Here is a 15,277-nt window from a genome sequence, read left to right on the forward strand (position 1 = left end):
AAAGCAGCCTTTGTATCCATCGGGGGGGAAGCTAATCCCCGAAAGTCGTATTTGTTTCCGTCGGTGGGGGAGAACTCTAATCTCCCTCTCGTGGCTTCCACAATGCTAAGTCAAAGTCGAAAGATAAACCAAATATGTACAGAAAGGCAAGACCCTCCTCGCGCGTTGTCCGCGACGTCACGGAAACGGTGGGACGCTATTGGATGCAAAGGTGGCGGAGGGATATATGATTCCCTTTGAGGGGCATTTGCCGCTACCTTCTTGACCTGTAACTGACTATAGCTGTTTTAAAAGCCGGAGCCGGAGATGTGTATTTCACACAGTCCACGGACAGTGTCGTTTTCTTCGTTTTGCTTTGGTATGTTGTGGGCACGGCCCCTCGCCGTAATAAGTGGACGAAACGAAACACACACAAAAAATATATATACTATAGTCGGATGCAACCTGAGAACAATCTTTTAGCTCCACCCACAAGCGCATTGCGCCCATCTGAAGTGCTTCCGCCGTCGAGAAAGTAGTTCGCTAGCAACGTTGCTTTTTCTTCCTCCAGGAAACGTGTCTTAAACTACTACAATATTTATTTAATTCATTCAGGACATTTAAATAAGTTAGAATACGTTTTTGTCAACGAAATAGCTGTTTAGTAAAGAAAGTCATGTCCAATGTACCGTCTTCCCAATTCATTTTCTGTCCAAGATACTGTCTAACATACCGTCTAACATACCTCTCAGCAGTGCTAAGCCTCGCGCCCGCTTCGAAATTTTCGTTGGCGATACCGTCGCTGGATTCTCACGTTGTCGCGCAAAAACTGCTGCAAACGCAAGCCGGTACCATTAAGATTTCGTGGCGTAACCTCGGGCACGTAAAACACGGTGCAAAAAAGCAGAATAATTGTCACGAGAAACTAGCGTCGCGTTGCTAAGGCCAGCAGCCATGTTGAGCTTTTTTTTTTTTCAAAAGGATCGCGATTGGTACACGGAATCGTGACGTCATGGAAACGATTGGCTGGCGTTTCTCGGCGTAAGATTACATTTTCCTCTAAGAGGCATTTCCGGTTTTTTCTTAGTTTGCAACCGACTATAACATTGGAAAAGGGGAAAGGGTGAAGAGGACAACCATAAACTTTCGGGAATGTCCCGACCCTTGAAGCCCCCCCCCCCGTCCTCTGGCTACACCACTGGTGTGCAAATATGTTCGTGTTTTCCAAATAAAATTTAGTTGCCTGTAGCGCTCCGAGTTTGCACTACTACTTATTTCAGTTCGTTTGTTTGTTTTTTCTTGCGCTTCTAAGTATCGCTTTATTGCAGCTGACGTCACTTCCGGCTCAACTGTAGGTCAAAACCAACATTGTCGTCTGCCTTGGCGCCATGTTGGAGGCATTCGGCGTCATATTGTGACAGCAGTAGTGCTGTAAAGTCATAAAGCCGTCTTTGTATAACCACATTTCAGAATAGTTTCTTGTCCTAGTCAATCGCAAAAAGGTTCTTCACCTGACACAAAGTTAGGAATAGTTAGGGTACAAAGCTTTTCTAGCAAGATCATAGAGTCCACATAATAATCTAAAGCGAAAAGTCCCATGCGTTTGGCCGCGACGGGAGGGCGATGCATAGACGCGGACATCGGCGGCCTCATTTGGCGGTCCCTATGAGCTCATATCGCTGGCGACGCATATGCACAAAGGAGCAGCAAAAAATCACCTGTAAATTCTGCACCTTTTTTTTATTTTGCAGAAAAACATTTGAATTGACCTTTTTCGGAGAATTTTGTGCGCAGGCGCGAACTTGAGGAGAGAGTAGGAAAGGGAAAGGCGCCATCTTTGCGGGCTCTCGCAACACCGACGTGCGTCGTACGCTGCCTGGCTTCGCTCGCATTGCTAGGCGCGTCTGTCCGGCACTGCCGCGATGCCTCACCGCTGCTCGGCTGTTGGATGTTCAAACAGCAAGAAAAAGAAGCCGAACGTGAGCTTCTTTAGATTTCCGAAAGCTGCCGCGCACTTCAAAAAGAGAGAGAAATGGATTCAAGCACTGCGACGCCAGAACTCCGACGGGACGCCTTGGCAGCCATCTGCAAACTCGCGTGTCTGCAGTGTCCACTTCATTGGAGGTTAGTAACATTCACATTTGTTTGAACTCAGGAGATACCCGTCATACTCCGTGCAGGCTAGTCATTCATAGCAAGGTTTTCGTTCCCGATTTTTACGACGCAGGCGTATCTTCACGAGACCAAAATCACCCGGACTTCGCTCCCTCCTTGTTTACATACAAGCCGACACCTGCCTCCGCGCCGAGTTTGCTTGCACGGTACAGCAGGGCAGCGAAGAGGCGGGACGCCAAGCCGTGGTCACGGAAAACAGATCAAGGTATTTGTTCTCATGTGCGGGCTTGTAGCCGACTGGTTCCAAGTCCGTTGTGCCGCGTCAGTGATCAGAACCCACCTCGGAGGCACTCACTTGATCGAATGACGTTTTAGCGAACGCCCACGTTTCATCGAATGACACTTTAGCGAATAGTTGGACGCCGGCAAGTGGGTTCACATTTTTGTAATAAGCGCCGCAGTCTGTCGCCGCGAAGTGTCGTAAGCGAAGCGCAGGGGTGGGGGGGTGGGGTGGGGATTAACGCGCGCCCCCGTTATTCGCTAAAAGTCGATTCGCTCAAATGTCGCTGTTCGCTATAACGTCATTCGCTCATGTGGTTTGGACCCGAAGGTATGGAGCCTCTGACCCCCCCCCCCCCCCCCTTTGCCGAAAAGTGCCCTGGTACACTTTGCTGAGAGTACCCATTTCTAGGAAAGAAAATTGACTGAGTGCAAACCCTTCGAATGTGATCTATCTTTTAGCTGCATAGTGTTGTATTTTCCATCAATATGTCTCTGCATTTGAAGCTCGAATGCAAATATTAGTTTTAATGCTGCAGGTTCAGTTGCTACAACCAGCTCTACTGTACCACAAGGATGTGCAGCAGGCGGGCTACCGGACGACGACGATGAGCCTTCTGGTGGAATGGACGAGGAAGAGCCTGCTGTAAACGACATTGAAGCCTCTGGTGGAATAGGCAACACCGCACATGCAGCAGCACCAGCGGAACAGGCAGGGCTTGTGGCTGTTTCACATCCCACCTCGGAAACAGTTGGTCAAAATGAACCGCCTGTAGTGATAGAGCAAAATGTCCTTCTTCGAAAAAGAATAGCTGAGCTAGAAAGGGATTTGGAGCTGGAGAAAAAACGAAATGACCAACTCAACCTCCAGCTAAACAAAGAACACTGGATAAATGAAGACCTTATTAAGAAATGTTCTGAAATGTCTAGTCAGGCACTGAACCTTGAAAACATAAAAGTAGGTAAGCACTTCATGTTCTATACAGGCTTGCCAAACTACGGACAATTCCAAAATCTGTGTCGTCTTGTTGTCGCAACATATCCGAGCATTTGCAAAGGCAACTACATGCGTGCGCAGAAACCAGAGGACCAGCTTTTTATGGTTCTTGTAAGACTCAGAACTGCGATGCCTTGCAAGGAGCTTGCACGAAACTTTGGATTGTCTGAATCAACCTTGAGCCGAACATTTTCTCAGTGGGTGTTCATGCTGGACAGTGTGCTCAGAGGTATCACCCGGTTTCCACATTTGCACGAGGTCCAACGGTACCTCCCAGAATGCTTTAGGGAGTTCCCAGATACTCGCCTTGTGCTGGACTGCACTGAGATTCGCATTCAGAAACCATCTGCTCTGGAGGCACAGCGAAAAACATTTTCCAGCTACAAACATGCTAACACTATGAAGTGTTTGGTTGGCATGACACCCGATTGCAACATAACATTTGTGTCAGATTTATATGGAGGTAGTACAAGTGATCGTGCCATCGTTCAGAAGTGTGGAGTGCTGAGCATGCTGGAAAGTGGCGATGCTGTGATGGTAGATAAAGGATTTAAAGTGCAGGATCTCCTACCAGTCGGTGTTAAGCTTTATATCCCACCATTTCGTATCGCAGGAGAGAAGCAAATGAGACGCAGTGATGTAGTATGTACTAGAAAGGTTGCTCGGGCTAGAGTGCATGTGGAAAGAGCGATAAGACGTATCAAAGAGTTCCACATCTTTGACACCCCGTTGCCACTAAATATGGCCGACATTGCAGATAAAATCATTACGACATGTGCACTGCTCTCAAATTTTCATGGCCCTCTGATCCGAGGTGCAGAGTAAAGTAGAGCAAGACCAGCTGAAAGAATGAATGCTATGTTGTACATTTGTATATAAATAAAACAATCACAGTGCAGTGTCATGTTTGAACCTGTAGTGTATTTAAGGAGCACTTCTTTAAATGAAAATGGTTACATGCTACATTCAGAACTAGACATTTGCATGGAGGAAGGTGTAAACCGAAATTAAACATGTGACATCCCAATATGCAAACATATTACAAGCGGAGCCAATCTGAAAAGTTAGCTTTTATAAGCAACCAATATTTTATGCATATAACAACTTCATTTCTGGGTGTTGAGCCTGCAATGCGCAACAATAATCTGTCAGTGGAATCACCTATGAGACATCTTACAATCGCGCTAATTTCAGCTGCCTAATAGACATTTTCAATGTTCCTGGCTCGCTTTTGCACAAATAAAACCCATCTCTGTACTTCAAAAAAGGTACATAGCCTCGCCCTGTCGTGTACACTAAAATTGAGCTTTCTGACACGGCGCGTCAAGAGTTCGGGGACAATCGCGAACCGATAAAAATATCGGTTCGTGCCCAGAAGAATCTCACTCTCCCAAAACAGTTCGTCAAACCACACACGCTCCACAGACGGAGGCTTCCATAGGTCACCATTGTTTGTCCAGACGACAAAATCACACCACTGGGCTCCAACGACTGCCATCTGTCCCTCCCCCCGAAAATAAAAGGGGTGGGTCCCTTTGAGTACTACACACCCATCCACAACATGGCAACAGAAGTCGGGGAACTTGCATGCTTCGGTGGGAGTCATCTTCCGTTTGGATTGTGGGCACTTGACCTCAAGGAGGAGACGATGCGGTCAGGCGAGACTGCTATGCACAGGTACTCGGCATGTACATGGAGACCTGTCTCTTCAACTACGACTTCCCTGTCTTGGCACGACATAAATGATACGTACGCAGAAACGACAACCGGTTCGTCATTGCCGTACTGCCTTGGGTCTCCAGGCTTCAGTTTTTGCACTTTAAGAGGGTACAAAATTTCCCGCACAAGTTTTCAGTGCGAGTGCAGTGCACAATGCGGCGAAACATTGATGCCCCCCGACGGCCGACCTTCTCTTACTTCCAGGTAGGATTGTCACCATGTCATAAAGTAGATTTGCACACGGCATCTCGCTCGTCCTCACTTAGTGGAGTTGCTGATGACACGCGGCTTGCCATAATGTCCAGGCTTGTTTTCGAGAGATCTTCTGTCTCCTCTATAAGTTGTCGTTCCTTAGCTGGCCTTGGAACCTCGGTTGTATAGCGGTTCCACTGCGCGGAGGGAGCAGCAGATTGCATTTGCCTCAAAATCTCCGTAGTCTTGGGGTTCTTCGGCACAGCTGTTGTTAAGGCCGCACAGGTTCGGCGCTTTGGTTGTTTTGGTGTCGTCTTGTTGATGACATGCTTTCTGAAGGTGACGTCCTTCAGTGCACTCACCGTTTGTTTCTTTACTGTAACATACAAAAGAATAAATAAGTACAGTTGCCTGCAATGTTGCAGTCTTAGCAGCCTCAGTTTCTCTCTGGGACGCACAGTCATACACACAAGTTAGTTTATGCTGTTGCGTGCTTTTTAAATTTGTACGATCCTACTTTTAGTATAAGCAAAGGCACCCTTAATGATTGCTACCTGGCGGGCCGCGGGTATCTCCACCCTAAAGTTTTATTACTGCTGAATAGAAAACAATATGTGGAAACCGTAGAGTCCAAGCTCGTGAGCTATACTATTGCCAAGAGGAAACTAGACTACAGTAGAATCAAATGGCAGTTCCGCGGTCTACGAGGAACACACGCTCTACAGTTCATGCCCATGCCGTACATTGGTACCTATGTCATTAGGAAATTAATGTAGAGTATATAGGAGCACACATCCGTGGTTGATACGCTCAGTAGATGCTTTTTATTTGCCTACATTACTTGTGCCGGTGTGAACTATTTGCAAATGCAGCCTATTTTGGAACACATAGAAAAGTACATTGCCGTATGCTGGTATACAGCTTCACAAGGGTAACTAAATCACTCATTCTCATGAATGATTCATGGAAACACCCTGAGCTCCTCCCTAGCTCCCCACACCCCACTCACTAGTTTAAAGAACTCTGGTTAAACCCGATTCGCACTACCCACCTCGTGCAGGTGCGATCCATTTGCACCTGACATCTGTTGTTGATGGCTTCTGGATGTCGCACAGCGTAAAGAGCAGGCCAGCTATGTGCTGACATGTTCCGCTCAACATGCAAAATTTATACTTACGTTTGAAACTCATTAAAATATTGAATACAAAAATGTCCTACTACAGAATTTTATATCAACAGGTCATCTAGTTCGATAAGTAGATCCATGACATAGCTTGGCCCTTTTTAGTTCCATGCTGAAGTACCACGAAAAAGACAAAGACGACAAATCTTTTTTTTTTTTTTTTTTTTTTTTAGATAACCTATAGCATACAATATGATCAAAGGACTGGCACACACGGATCTCGATACAAATGTGCCGAAAGTAAAGAGACTATGGAGCTTACGTCTTACAAATGACACATCTTGTAATCCTTAAGACACATTATTACATCGCCACGGGTTTTACCGAAGAAATAAACTCACCCTGCAACGCAGTCGCAATATCGGCGCTCTTGGAAAGCGATATCAGTTGCCTGTAATGTCCCGGCTTCATAGACGGTGCAGACGTGCTCCTTACAAGGTGAACGGTGTGGTCGGCATCAAAGTTATTCACCATGACCTTCTTGACGTAGGTTTCTTCTTTGAAGGCACATCCTTTTTGGAGTTGCCTGCAGTCCTTCGCGAAGTACCGATCGACGCACGCTGTGCTGACGACCGGTACCGATGCAGCATCGGCAGTCTATCCGTCTTGAAAAGCGTACAGACGGATAAAGTCCGCAGTGTCGAAGACGGTTGCTTTACTCGATCCTCCGGGATCGTCATCAGCCATTTGTAGAACGACAGCCGGAAAACAGCGAGAAAAACTTTCCACAACGAACGAACCAAAACAGTCGCGTCGAGGAAGCGAACAGAGTGGCGGCGTGACGGGTCGACGGAAGGACGGATTGAGCCCGCAAACGTTTTGAATTATCTCCACGAGGGTGCGCCACGGTCGCGACAACGAACTCTGAAAAAGGTCAATTGTGCGTTGACAAAATTAAATAAAGGTAGGCTGCACCAACTTACTTATTAAGACATCCTTGCCCATCTTCCCCCCAACAAAAAAAAAAAGCGCATACGAAAAAAAAAAAAAAAAATCTGCGCCGAGCAGCGTCGAACATGCGCCGATCCCATAGCGGCGCCATCTGTTGACAGCCCGTGATATCGCGAGGAGAAACTACACTCGCTACAGTTACTCTCGAGTTCGAATGAGGGTTAAGGGAGAGTATCATCGAAAGAAGCGGTCGCGAAAGCGTAACTTTGATGAAGAGAGAGTTAAAGTAGAGTAAGTTGGGCACTTACTCTCCTTTGACACCTTTTTTTTTTTTTAGAGTGTATACTGAATTTTTTTGCGTGTAAGTCCGCCTTTTACTTGGTTTTTGTTCCGATGCATGCTTTCTGCGTTATATGTTTTACATTCAAGTGACTCCCGCTCATTTCCTTTGACTTTCGACTCTGCTTACTGTGTTTCACCTTGTGGTGGACCGCTGCGGACGCTACGAGTCACCCCAGGCAACCCAGCACCGTGAGGGGGACTACACACACGGCGCGTTGCTGCGCCCAAGGATCACGCGACACTCTGAAGGCACTGGATTGGTTTCGATGGCTCTCGTGTTGTCTGTTGCGTCAGTCTCATCGTCAGTCTCATCTCAGGGGAAGCTCGCCCGTCGCCCGAAGCCGATTATACTATCCTTTCAAACCACTTCAGCCTTGGTGAACAATGCAGCCTGCACGCTCACGTGTCCAGCAGCTGGCAAGCACGAAGGCCGATGTGTGCAGAATTCTTGTCCTCTGACGACCGTTTTGGGGAGGGTCACGCTAATCCGGCTTGACGCGTCCCGTCAATAGCACTCCGTTTATTGTCAACGTTTTAGGTTACAATAAGTAGCAGTCAGTACGTTCCTGAAGGTATGAAGCCGGCCATGTCGCGTCCCCGCAAGCAGTTCCTCGTGTCTGCGAGACCGACCAACGAAACCATTTTCCGCAAGGTAGGAAAATGACCCTCGCGCCCTCCTCTTTTCACCCTCTCCCAAAAATCACGTGACGGCAGGGGCTCGTTTCGTGTCGGCTTTTTCCGTAGGGATAATCCTCAAAAACCGCGAAATGAGCGGCTAGCTGCGAGCGCCACAACGACCTTGAGACGTCCAGGTGTCTTCCCTCGTTGACGCGGGCACGCTCAATCCGCGAGATTGAGGAAGCCAGCGCGACAGAACGCTTTTTTCCATGAGCTGTAGATCCGACGCCGCTCGGTCGGTGGAGATCGAGGGGTCTTGGTATGCTGGGTTCGTTCCAGCAGCCGCTTTCTGGCATCGCGCGGCTGCTGGAACCATTCCCGTGTCTGCACAAGGATTGGCTTGCGCAATAAAGGGTTCAGGTCGTTGATAATACATTTATTTTTGAAACTTATAAATCAAGTGGCTTTCCCTAATCTCTTCATTACTGTTTGAAACACATCTCTCATAGGTTGTTCATCCCATTTTGGACTCTTTTACGTATTTATTCGTCCTTACCTCTGCTTGATGACTGTCTGCTAAATTGATAAAGACCTTTAAATATTGGCGCGGGCTTGCGAGATCAACGCTGTCCCGGATTTACCCGAAATTGGAAAGATTGGCGTCAGGAGGAGTTGAAGAAGCAAACTGAAAATCTTGCTTCTAATGAAGACGGCACAATCGTAAGATAGGTCTTTGCTTCACTTGCCTCCACAACGCACCATCGTTTGCACTATCGCAACTTCTCAGTAACATAGCTGTATACCACATTTTACTCATGGTTACTATAGATATGGCCCCATAGGCTTTCCCGTTATGAGCTAGTCGACTTTTTAACGACCGGCGACTCTTCTGAGTGAGAATAAATATTATCACCTTCCCACAACATCCACCCCTTTCTCCCCCCTCCCTTTCCTGAGTTGGGGAGATATCAGGCCACTCCAGGAAGCAGCCTGCAGATTGCGCTTTTCGGCTACTCATTCTCAACACATTCAAACGTGGAAGTAAACACATTGCATGAACGACGCCCAGTTTATTTGCAACCTAAATAATGTGGCTCTATACTATTGGGACCCAATCAATTTCATCATCAATCATTATTTGTTACGATTTCATGGTGAAAGTGTGTTCGTCATGATGCCACAAAAGTGATTGATACAAAGGGAGAAATAGATGATTTGCAATTTTCCCAAGCGCCCGGGCCTGCGCGCGCGAGGAATTGTGGGAGAGACTGTACCTCGCCTGGCCACTCTGCCTTGAGATCGCATTGCCTTTTCGCTTGCCTTTTCTTAATCCTCTGTTTTTCGATTCCATTACCTATTTTCATCTATTCCAGTGTATCTTTTATTGCTTCTAATTGTTTCTATTCTCTTTTGCGCGCGATATCTCTTGTATATATAGTATTTGTGTCTTTGTTTTGCCTTTTTCGACGGGAGTGCCGACAGACAACACGCCGCTTCGCGCGTCGTTCCCGGCGTGAGTACTACCATTGCTACGGATTCCTATCGCGCTGTTAGGTGTTCATTTTGGTTTATTTGACCCGCGTGCAGTCGAGAGGAGCCGTTTATGAACACCCGCGCAGATGTCATAGGGGTAGGCAGAGCTCTGAATCAACAATCGCGAGGCCAGAGCCGAGTGCGCCGTGATTTGGCCATCCACGCTCCCTCCGTCGACTCGCACCATAGCCTATGCCTTCGAGTGCCGCTTACTTGACCAAGATACAGCACGCCGCTTTGCCGTCGCGAATCATTTCTGCGAATGCCTGCGAAACCGTAACACCATTCGGCATATCCAACGCTGCGGCGCCTGACAACTGCACGCAGCGGCTCGAGCCCTTAGCAAGCGCCGGCGGTTCAACGTCGCAGCTTGTATGCGCCTTTGGAATGCATTCATGATCAGTCTGCTCGGTGATTGTCAGTTGCTGACATCTTGACTCGAGCATAAGCTGACATCTTGACTCGAGAAATAAAATTATCGAAGGAACTACGAGTTTCAAGATGACTGCCTGGGCGACAGCACATCTCTGCACTTGAAAAAGGGTGTTCGCGACTGACAACCGCTTAGCAGATAGATTAAGAAAGCATACCATAAGCGAATACAAGACGCGGCATTGGGCCACCGGCGCTTGCGAAGGGCTCGCGCCGCTGCGCGCAGTTTGTCACGCACATCGCACGTTGGATATGACAAACGGTGTTACGGCTTCGCAGGCATTCGGATTAATGATTTGCGGCAATACACCTCTTCATTTGAAAAAGGGCGTTGGCAACTGACAACCGCTTAGCAGATGGATTACGAAGGCATGCCATAGGCGCATTCAAGCCGCGACATTGAGCCGTCGGCGTTTACGAAGGGATCGCGCCGCAGCGCGCAGTTGTCAGGCGCCGCAGCGTTGCATATGCCTCAGCCTCGCAAACATTCGGACAAACGGCTCGCGACGACAAAGCGGCGTGCTGTATCTTGGTCAAGTAAGCGGCACTCGAAGGCACACGCTACAGTGCGAGTCAACGGAGCGAGAGCGGGCGGCCAAATCACAGCGCACTCGCGGCTCTCGCGTCGCGATCGTTGATTCAGAGCTCTGCCTACCCCTATGAGACGTGCGCGGGTGTTCATAAACGGCTCCACTCGACTGCAAGCTGGTCAAATGAACCAAAATGAACAGCTAACCGCTCGATATGAGTCGGTAGCAACGGTATTCACCCGGGGAACGACGCGCGAAGCGGAGTGTTGTCCGTCGGCACTCCCGTCGAAAAAGGCAAAATAAAGACACAAACACTATATATATACAAGAAATATTGCGCGCAGAATAGAATGGAAACACCAAGAAGCTATAAAAATACACTGGAATAGATAAAAATAGGTAAGGAAATCGAAAGACAGAGGATTAAGAGGAGGCAAGCGAAAAGAAAATGCGATCTCAAGGCAGAGCGGCCAGGCGAGGGACAGTCTCTCCCACAATTCCTCGCGCGCAGGCCGGGGCGCTTGGGGCATTTTGCAAAAGGTCTATAGGTCCTCGCATTTATTTTGTGGAAATACTCGCTCCTGTGACGCTCTAGTGCGTAAGGTCAAAGCACCCGAGGCAGTGCTCTATCTCTCTCTCTCTTTTTTTTTTATTCGCGCCACTACGAAAAAATAGCGGCCGAGCAACGAAATTCTATCAAAACCTCGCTTCTTAGAGAAAGTACACCAGGCTATAGGGTAGTGAATCTGCCAGGGAGTTTGTAGAAATAAAGGGCGACCATGGAATCTAGCCTTCTGCCCATCCATGCCCGGGATATTTCCATTTTAAGACGCTGGGGGAATTTATGTGCACTAACATGCTGCTTCTAAAAGAAAGTACCAGATTTCTAGTGCATGTCAACCTACACGTAAATAGTTTAATCAGTGTGCACAAACATTCGCGGCCTGAAGGATGACATGGAAGCATGGCGTAAAGCAGCTTGCTGGAAATATAAGTCTCTATTGCATTGCACTGGTGTGAAAATTATTACGTATTTTTGTTTTATTTCATTGCGAAAATAAAAACAGCGTTTAGAAACCGAACACTGCGCGTTTCAAGGTGCGCTTCAACCCCTCCTGACGCTAATCTTTCCAATTTTGAATAAATCTGGGACGGCATTGATCGCCCAAGCCCGCGCCAATATTTAAAGGTCTTTATCAAGTTATAAAACAGTCATCAAGCAGAGGTAAGGACGAATAAATACGTAAAAGAGCACAAAATGGGATGAACAACCTATGAGAGATGTGTTTCAAACAGTAATGAACAGATTAGGGAAAGCCACTTGATTTATAAGTTTCGGAAACAAAAGTATTATCGACGACCTGAACCCTTTATTGCGCAAGTCAATCCTCTTGCAGAGACGGGAATGGTTCCAGCAGCCGCGCGATGCCAGAGAGCGGCTGCTGGAATGAACCCAGCATACCAAGACCCCTCGATCTTCACCGACCGAGCGGCCTCGGACCTGCAGCTCATGGAAGAAAGCGTTCGGTCGCGCTGGCTTCCTAAATCTCGCGGATTGAGCGTGACCGCGTCAACGAGGGAAGACACCTGGACGTCTCAAGGTCGTTGTGGCGCTCGCAGCTAGCCGCTCATTTCGCGGTTTTTGAGGATTATCCCTACAGAAAATGCCGACACGAAACGAGCCCCTGCCGTCACGTGATTTTTGGGAGAGGGTGAAAAGAGGAGGGCGCGAGGGCCATTTTTCTACCTTGCGGAAAATGGTTTCGTTGGTCGGTCTTTAAGCGCGAAACACATGTACGACGAAACCGTCCGATCCGACGTCCGACCGCGCAATACGACGGTCGGAGGCGAGGGTTTTCAACGCTCTCCGGTGCTACGAAAACCCTCTCCCCCCAAGGTCATTCCGGCAGTCCGCACGTCGGATCGGAAGGTTTCGTCGTACATGTGTTTCGCGCTTTATTACTGCAGGGGGTCATTTTTCTACTTTGCCGACGGCTGGAACGCGTACTATGTCACGTCGAGGGTCGTCTGGACACATTCCTCTTTCGAATCCACCGAAAGATTTCGAAAAATCAGAAGCCGAACCCGATTTACAAGAGCAGAAGACCCGGCGCCCGGCTACATCCGCAAGCGACGGAGCACATGAGAATCGAGATGGTCCTTTTATGACGTAGTGGCACGTCACGCGTGACTAGCCAATGGCGTGCCGCTGCGGCGATCGCTTCTCCTTTCTTCGCTTCTTTTCGCGTGTGGGGGTTATTTTGGGTCAAATGGTTGCGATATTTGGACTCAGCAGGCACAAACACGTCAGAATCAACCATTAATTCATTTTTTTCGAAAAGCTCTTCAGCTTCGCTTTAATTATAGGCCGATCATACGCTCCTGTATTTTTTTAAGTAAATATAAAAAACGGCCATTCAAGATGGCCACCATTTTCCAGAAACCCCCCCCCCCCCCAATGATATTTTCTGTGTACCGCCCTGGTCCAACCTATCGGGTCGACAAAGTTACGCAATCGTGTGTGTGTATAAATTATTCTTGCTTTGGCCACTAGTAATTAGTGGCCAGGAGGTCAAAAAGAATATTCCCCTCAGATGCACTGTACATTACCCAAAACACACCAACAGGCAATCATCACAGCGCTGGCGTTCTAGGTTAAATACTATCGTTTTCAGGAAGGTAACGCTCTGTAGAAAAAAAAAATGCATTTACTTTACAGTTGAGGGTACATAACGAAGCGCAGCAGTCGCAGAATCGGCCGGCTGGGCGCGGGCCAGAGTTTCTAGTTGTGATGATTGATAAATAAAACCCTCCAGGGCACCACGCTCCCTGCTACCTGCAGCCATCAGCAACGCGATGGTCACGTGCTGCAGTCACGTTGGCCCGATAAGTGAGGAGGGTAAGGAGGAAAATGAGCATGGCTTGTGGAGCCTACACGGCTGACGTCATGCCCCTCCCCCTCCTCCCCTTCTTATCTCCTTGGCAAACATGCTAAGTACGGCCACAGAAAAAGAAAAAAAAGAAAAGCTTTGCAGTTTGTGGTGTTGCGAGCGTAGGGTGCGGCCTCCTGCTCGGCCGCTTTGTCGTGAGGACAAAACTGACCAAGGAAGCGAGCAAGCAGGAGGATATGAGGGATTTCTGTGGCGTTTCATTTTCGGTGAACAAGACAACAGGAGAGCCACGGTAATTGTCATTTATTTATGGAGATTTTTCTCGGTGGCTTTGGCGCTTGATTGATATCGAATTAGCTTCGACAGCTTGGTCCTCCAGTTGTATTCAATTACAAACATAATATTCATTTAGTTACAAAAGAAGCAACGATTAGCACGTTATTCAATAAAGAACAAAATATTCTTTTCAGAAAACAACGTTAATAAAATTGTTGCGAAGAAGTTTTTTTAGAATACTGTTTTACACGAGTCTAGTGTCCGAAAGAGCCGGTAGCGGCGCTGCGTTAGCTCTCGTAACGCTGTAGTCCGTAGAGGGTTGCGAACGTGGTGGTTCCGCTACGCCACATAGAGCGGAGGTCGTAGCGGCTAGTGGATAGCGCGGCGGGAGTGACTGAACGATATACTAAAACATTCGAATAGCTCAACCGGATCGGCCGGAAAAGTTTCGACTGCCTCCGGGGGAAGACTTTGCCAGGCAAGTCATTGTAAAACTCTGATTCGTATTAACTGTCTCTTTCGGTCTCGCCGATGAAGATCGACTAATAAGAGCTTGAGACGAGATAAACACGGAACAGAATTACCGGCACGAAGACCTTTGGCACGTCTTTTCCCGCATAATTGATTATGAAAGCTGACTCGCTCGCTTACACTGAGTCTGCCGAATTAAGAACAATTCGTGAGAGACTGAAGTGCTACTAAAATAAAAAGGGTTACCAGGAGCATATTGCGTCGGTGCAAGATGAGTCGCCACCGATCGAGCAACTCGCACTTTTGTTGTGCAACATATTTTCGCGATTGATGCTTCGCAAGTGGCAACTGAAAATATGCGATGCTCCATTTATATTTCAGGTTCACTTCACGAACGATCAGTTTGAGCCAGTGATCTTGGCAAAGACTGGCCTCAGGAAACTCATGCCGTTTATAACTCCTTCAATTTTTTCACACCGACCTCTTCCCAATGTGCTATATTTTGCCTTGTAACATTATATATTTTATTGTCGTCATTTTTGTAGGTGATTTGTCATCTGTGATTAATAAAACATTTTGTATTGACAATGAAAAAATGTGTTATAGTCTTTTTAAGGGTTTGCTGAAAGATCTCTCTCTCCTCATATGTAACTCATGCAGCAAGGCACGCCCGCGGGTGTGCGGCAAAGATATGCCTTGCAGGTGAACTCAAGGGCGCACCTTGCGCGTGAGGACGTCAAAACAATATCTCGAAACAGAGTAAGGATGAAGAGGGCCTCGCTAATAAATGGGCAAAATAAGAAACGCACTGCCAAGGCAACCGATCACG

General features: G+C 47.7%; 1 pseudogene; it reads right to left on the minus strand.

Annotated features, from left to right (window-relative positions):
- Nucleotides 1–4,365: 4,365 nt before the first annotated feature.
- On the minus strand, nucleotides 4,366–7,118 carry LOC115328609 (annotated as a pseudogene).
- Between the last annotated feature and the right edge of the window lie 8,159 nt (nucleotides 7,119–15,277).

The sequence above is a fragment of the Ixodes scapularis genome, unplaced genomic scaffold (assembly GCF_016920785.2).
Source record: "Ixodes scapularis isolate PalLabHiFi unplaced genomic scaffold, ASM1692078v2 ptg000137l_1___fragment_3__unscaffolded, whole genome shotgun sequence".
Taxonomy (NCBI): Eukaryota; Metazoa; Arthropoda; class Arachnida; order Ixodida; family Ixodidae; genus Ixodes; species Ixodes scapularis.